The sequence below is a fragment of the Rhagoletis pomonella genome, unplaced genomic scaffold (assembly GCF_013731165.1).
Source record: "Rhagoletis pomonella isolate Grant_MI unplaced genomic scaffold, Rhpom_1.0 Rhpom_scaffold_00013, whole genome shotgun sequence".
NCBI lineage: Eukaryota > Metazoa > Arthropoda > Insecta > Diptera > Tephritidae > Rhagoletis > Rhagoletis pomonella.
Genome location: NW_023458567.1, coordinates 3,304,533 through 3,310,949, shown reverse-complemented (window position 1 = coordinate 3,310,949; position 6,417 = coordinate 3,304,533). Strand labels below are relative to the sequence as shown.

The following is a 6,417-nucleotide window of genomic DNA, read 5'->3' as shown; positions in this document are numbered from 1 at the left end:
TTGAAACAGTAATTGCTCTTATTTTTCAATAAAAAATAAATTTATGTATGGGAAATTCAAAAAAAAAAAATTTGTTTAACAAAGTATTTTTACAAACATTTTGTTTGATTTTCAGAATACTCTCTGGTAACCGCATTAAAGAACTTCACAAATATGATTTTCAGCATTTGGATGGCTTAACGGAACTGTAAGTAAATGTCAAGTTAATTTTATTAAATGTAACCACGGCAATTGCATTGAAATTCCAATATAACTGAAGTTAAACAAAAATTACTCTAAAACATAATCATGAAAACTTTTATGAACGAAATATCAAAGAAAAAAGTAATTGGCTGTTATTATAGAAATTTCTTTAAAAATATGTATAACTACATCGCTGTTCATAAGGAATTAACTGAGCTTAAAATTCCAATCGCTTTCAGGAACTGATATCCGAAGCAACTATTTAGGTACATTACTACGCTCATACAAAGGAACGCACATCCATCCGTACATACAAACATAATTGGACTTACTGGCTTACAAATATGTGTATTTAGTACTTAATAATTCTTTTAAACTTAAAAGAAATCGCGATCTCAACTTATGAGCTAAAATTTTTTGGTGCTCTATTTACTTACAGAGACCTACGTGGCAATCGCATTGAAGCATTTGAAGCGAAAGTCTTTGAAGAGCTGCAGAACCTTCAAGTGCTGTAAGTAAAAACGACTTAAAACTTTAATAATATGTGATACATACTTATATTAGAAAGGCAAGAGGAAACAAAATCAAAAAAAAAGAGAAAAAATGGGGAAAGAAAAGGTGAAAATTTCAAAATAGAAATAAAGAAAAAAAAATATAGCTGAAATGAGAGAACGGGCGGAGATTAGCCTGCCTTAGAGCACGCCCAGCTTAGCAACGTTAGCATGCGGAAGCTAAGGCCGTTAAGTATCGTTTATTGCCTACTTAGTCTTTAAAATGAGTACTTCCGAGTAGAAGGCCATAATTAAGTGAATTTCCAAGAATAGCCACCAGCGCCAATTACTAAAGCTTTCTCTTCTTGTAAATAAATTTTAATGATTTTTTGTGACCATCTGACTTGCCTCACAAAAAAAAAACGTATGCATATAATTATAAAAAAAGCATTTCTAAAAATTTAAGTTTCTTATCAAAAAACTCTTACATGCAAACCTTTTATAAAGAATATAAAAAATTATAGACACTTTAGGTAAACCCAAATGTAATATTGAAAGGCCAAGCCCTTGATAAAAAAAAAAAAAACACAGAAAGCGGGGCCCAGTGGATCGAAACTTCAAGTATTCTCTAGGGTTTTGGATCATTCGCCTTTTACCCAAAATCCGTTTTCGAGTTATTCGAAAAATTTAAATTTTTAAAAACTGGTTCCCGATTTTGAAATTAAGAAAGAACCGGAAAACCCGGTTTTATTTTAGATAGTTTTCATACAGTGAAAATGCTTGTGTTGGTATACAGTCATGACCGAAGGTAGCATAATATACAATAAAATTTATATTCTCTTTAGGATTTTTTGAATAAATATCAATAGATAATAATCAGGGAACGGATTTTTAGGACCTAAAAACCTATAAAAAAGGCGAAATAAAGTAACGAAATAGGCTGGAAAAGGCAAAATCAAATAGCGAAAAAGGCAGGAAAAGGCACTAAATGTTGCAAAAAAGGCAAAAAAAGGCAAAACAAAATAGCGAAAAAGGCTGGAAAAGGCACTTGGTATTGCAAAAAAAGCAAAATAAGGCACTAAAAAAAGACAGAAAATACGAAGAAAAATCAAAAAATACATTTATTTTAGAAATGTTTATATTACAAGTAAAAAGAGAAAAACTATGAACTAGTTTCATTATATGAAAAATTTGTATTTTGAATCTTTGACTATTTTATCCATTCGAGTTTCTAACTCATAAAACTTTAATCTGTATACTTAGTTGTAGTAACATTGAACCACAAGATGCATTTTGAAGTTTTCTGGCAGCATTTTCATTCGATTTTCGTGAAGAAAAGCCTTGAATGTAAGTTGATACAAGTGGAGCCCAATTTAAATATGGAACGTTTGAAACGTTCATATTATCAGAAATAAGGGCGTTTTCCTCGCTTTGAATTTTACCAACACCAATTTGGCAAGAGGTCTCTGCGCTTCTATAAGCCGCATGGGTAATGTGTATTTTTTTTATCTTAAAAAAAATTTAAATGCTATAATCACTTTTTTAAAGGTAGAAAAGGCAAAAAAGGCAAATGTCTTAAAAAAGGCAAAAAAAGGCAAATATCTTAAAAAAGGCAAAAAAAGGCAACATCAATTGTGTATATATGGAATCAGGGAAAGCTAAATCGTGGACATTCTTAATCGAATATACTCTATCTCTTTAGCAGAAAAAAGGCAATTTCCATAAAATCCGTTCCCTGATAATAATCAAGCTTTTTTTCTGCTGGCATTACCTAAAATTGTTGCAAATCGTCAAACATACAGCATGCTTAAAATTTATGAACTTTTTTCGAATGAACGGCAACCTCACGCACCCATTGTGAGTAGTCTACTCGACTGAAGACCTATATTGCTATAAATTATTCTATGCACCCTTTTTTTAGTCCGATTTTACAATGTATTTTCACCTATTTGACGACAAATGCCATTTAATTTTAAATATTTAGTGAAAATAAAACGATACGAAAGACTTAAATTTGCGCTTTTTTTCTTACATACAATTGCTGGAAATGTCTGTTTAAAAAAAAATAATATGGCAACCTTGATAAAAAATATTAGCTGAGACAGTGTTTGGTTCTTATTTTTAAGGAAAATGTAGAAATTTGTTTTTCAAATAACTATTAAACTTTTTTTTTCAAATAACTAAGTATATAGTTTTTTACCAAAAAATATTTTCGGAAAATATTTTTAGCATAAATAGCTTTTAAAGCGTTCGTTCCAGACTTCCCTTTATCCTCCCTAATTGTAATTAAATTATATGACAACTCCAGATTTTTAACCGTCTAGAAAAAGGGAGGTTAACAATTCGTCGTAACATATATTTTTTTTTTGTTTATATACATATGTTGCCGGATAACTTTGGATGACGTGAACCGTTTTCGATAACTCCTTTTTATTGATTTGGGTTAGTTCCGATTATTGAATCATGAAGAAACTAACGGTACTCCTAAGTTTTTATATTTATTTTTGTTCTAAATTTAGTAATTGCCATTTAGTCCTTGAGTATCAAAAAGTTTAATTTTTCTAAAAATTAAGTATATCAAAAGCTCGTTCCTATTCCGATATGGATAATAAATTTGAGCTCAATGCCAACCTTCAAATCATTTAAATGGAATATTCGCGTCAAGCCATTTGTTACGCGTTTTTTAGACGCACAGCTATAGTTTCGCTTAGAAGGAAAACCAAAGGGAAACGATTAGTCATTTGCTCTTATTGACTTGCACGTGTTTCGAATAATTGTCACTCTATTAAATGCTAAAAGATATGTACATTTGGCTTTGATTGATTAACGTGATTGATGAAGACATAATTATATGCTTTTAGGCACAGCAAAGTAAAAATTCAATTTGTGATTTCAATTTTACGTTGGATACAAAAAATGTGCACAGTACACACACGAAAAAAATAAGCCACGCTACTCAAACCCTTTTGCCGCTACTGATTTATGCATCGGATATATGCAACTCAACAAAATATGTAACTAAATAAAAACAAAGCACTTCAATTTAATTATCGTTTAATTGCAGCGAGTGACGCACACAAATATTTTAATATTGACTGTCGATTGTTTGGTGTCTAACGCGCGAATGTAGCTAGGCTGCTTCATATGCAATGTATGCATGGAAGTATGTGTGTGCCATGTTTGTCAATGGATTGCCATGGCGTATACGTAATGGCGAAGTTTGTGCGTTTGCATAATTTAAAATAGTCATTTATTTGCAAAGGAGATAAATTGGGTTTACACGCAGGCGGAATATGCTTTTTTAATGACACGTAAATTATGCGCTAAAGGGAAAGGGTAGCTGAGGTAGTGCGGGGATTATAAGGAGGGAAATTTGCATAAATACGGAAAAGTTTCATTCGAATAAGGAGATGTACATTGTACACAGTAATACTTCATAGAATTTGATTAAATTAGGTGGATGCAAAACACTCAAAAAAGGCAAGAATGATAGAATATTCAATCGTGCAAAAAAGGTATATTTTGTTGGGAGTAGAAGCTTTCGCTACTGAGCCCCTTGAACATTTCCATTTATTTGTATAACAAAACTTTTGGTAAAAACGTTAATTTTGAAAGTAAAAAACAATGAAGGCCGTAAAAATGTCTTAATAATTACAAAGTGATTGCAGTGAAAAACTATAAAAATTATTATTTTCAAGCTACAAATTTTCAACACTTTTTCGTACTAGAGTTGCCACCAAATTTTTCTAACAATTAAAATTTGAATTTGATTAAATTAAGTGGATACAAAAAAATTTAAAAAAGGAGTAGAAGCTTTCGCAAAAAATTTTTATTTTCAAGCTTCAAATTTTAAACACTTTTTCGTGCTAGAGTTGCCACCAAATTTTTCGAACAATTAAAATTTGAATTTGATTAATTTAGGTGGATACAAAAAAATTAGAAACGGATATATTTTGTTGGGATAGAAGCTTTCACAACTGAGCCACTTGCACATTTCAATTCTTTTGTATAACAAAAATTTTGTAAAAAAAGTGTATTTTAAAAGTAAAACATAACTAATGGCAAAAAATGTCTTAAACTAAATTCCGTGAAAAACTATAAAAACTACAAATTTTCAACACTTTTCGGTACTAGTGTTGCCCCCAAATTTTTCGAACTATTAAAATTAATTAATAATTAAAGAAAGGGATTATTTTTGAGAATTTATTCACCAAAATTTCCTGGAATGAAACCATTGTGGTATAATTTTGTGGCGAGTTGCCACAGAGTTTTTGCTTACAAAAATAATTTAGTATTAAAAACAAATTTTCGTGGCGAAGCAGATAGAAATATGTAGGCACATGTAATTTTTTATAAAATTTTTAATTTCATATATTTTTTATTTAAAGTATAAAAAGGACTATGTAGGGTTCGCAAGTCGTTAAATTACATGGTGTGACCAATTATAAAAGAAACTTGTGCTACAACGGAGATAAATGAACTATTTCGATATAAAAATTTACCAGTTATAAATATGTATCAAATATTTGCTAAATTAGAGTTGCCACCAAAAACTTTGATACAAAAAAAATTATTCGAAATTCAACAAATAGCTTTTGTTGAAAATTAATAAATGGGAAACATAAAAATATACGAAGTTAAATTCTGGAGCCTTATTGCAAATATTAATATTTAAATGTTTTATGTATAGTTCCTTATATTTAGCTAAAATCTGATAAAAAATATAAACAAATAGGGTTGCCACGTCGCGATAATTTCATGCAATTTCAAAGTTTTTTACGCTAATATGCAAAGAAATTTCTTAGTATGTATTTTGCAATGCCATCTTAACATTTAGGTGGACGAGTTGCTTTGTGAATTAAAAAGCAGAAAAAAATAAATTTGGCATTTTTTTTTACCATTCACAGCAATTTAAGTGAAAAAGTATACTTTTGAATTTGAATTTAATATCTATGAAAACTGACAGAAAGGATAATATAATTATTTACTAAAATTGGTGGCGAAACCGGCAGTTGAAGTCCAAGAAAAAATGTTATTTACTAAATAACAGAAAAAAGGTTAAATAACGCTTAAAAATGTTGAATAGAGTTGCCATGTCTTAATAATAATATTATTCGACATACGTAACTACTTGTAATATTTTGCCACATTTTTAAACATTGTGAAACAAATGATTTATAGATGCAAGTTTTAAAAGTTGGATAATAGGGTTGCCGTGAAATTTGGATACATTTTTCATTCGTGTTAGTTGGCAATTTAAAAGGACAAGAGTGCTCGAAAATATAAAATTTAATAAAAAAAAAATGTTGGGGTTGCCATGGTATTTTTTTCAACAAAAATAATTTATATAATATTTTGAGGGTTTCTCTTGAAAAGTGGGCATTGTTGTTCCAAAACGTAAGAACAATTAAAAAATTGAGAATAATTTTTTTTCAAAATGCAAACAAAATGTTGAAAACACCAATCTTGAGTGCTTCCAGCACTTGCATTAAAAGCTTCGAAGAACTATGTAAAATCAAAAATGCTCTACTTTTTCAGCTAAAGGCCGATAATTAGAGTTGCCATATCATAAAAACTACCAAATCTTCAAAATTTGCTGCAAATAATTAGTGTGTGATTTTTTGCAAAATTCAAACAATTAACTTAAAAATATTCACACCGGAAGCAATTGAGTTAGTCTTAAATATTTACCTTGTACTTTGCGCTTTTCGTAAAATAATCTTCCGCTGTAAATCATATTAAT

The 6,417-nt window shown here is 29.6% G+C and overlaps 1 protein-coding gene across 1 annotated transcript in view; it reads right to left on the bottom strand.

The window, feature by feature from the left end:
• The window catches only part of LOC118748511 (relaxin receptor 2), a gene marked incomplete at its 3' end in the record, with an annotated part of 96,925 nt that overhangs the window by 7,627 nt on the left and 82,881 nt on the right, over positions 1-6,417 (bottom strand).